We start from the raw sequence: 619 nt of genomic DNA, 5'->3' as shown, positions 1-619 counted from the left end.
ACCCACTTCATAAAATTGCAGCGCATGCAAAACAAGGTTCTCCGCACCATTGGAAATTTTTCAAGGTGCACAATAGTCCGCGACTTGCACACGGCTTAAAACGTTCCATATGTATATAACAAAACTGTGCAGACGACAAGCAGAAGTCATACAAAATCATGATAATGAACATGTTCGCGGTATAGGACAAGGTGAAGCCAGACACAGAAAATATAAGAGGCTTAAACTTGGCGGTGGTCAAGCTTACGACCTTTCAAATGACTAAGTTTTCGTTGTAGCATAAGATATGTAAGTTAGGCATGATCTGCTCTGTAAAGCCTGTACTGACAGAGGACTTGAGTGTAAGGCAAAAGGAAGAGTTTTCGATAACACTATATGTGCGAAATATATACTTGACGAAAGGTCGAATGTATTCATAAGAGACAGATCCATCTTCTCGTCAGAGAGGATGTTACATAAGGACTATTACCGCAAGAGTTCAGTTCGAAAAAAAAAACTCTCTGGTCGTGGGTCTCAAGGGGCCCGATGCCAAGACGAACTGATTGGCGGTAAACCGCCAGTCGTAAAGTAACTCTGACTCTGATGCTGACTCTGAGATCCCCGTGTGGAGGCGGGGTCT

This window comes from Cryptotermes secundus, unplaced genomic scaffold (genome assembly GCF_002891405.2).
Source record: "Cryptotermes secundus unplaced genomic scaffold, Csec_1.0 scaffold1009, whole genome shotgun sequence".
NCBI lineage: Eukaryota > Metazoa > Arthropoda > Insecta > Blattodea > Kalotermitidae > Cryptotermes > Cryptotermes secundus.
The sequence above is the reverse complement of the archived record's forward strand: the minus strand, read 5'-3'. Positions refer to the sequence as shown.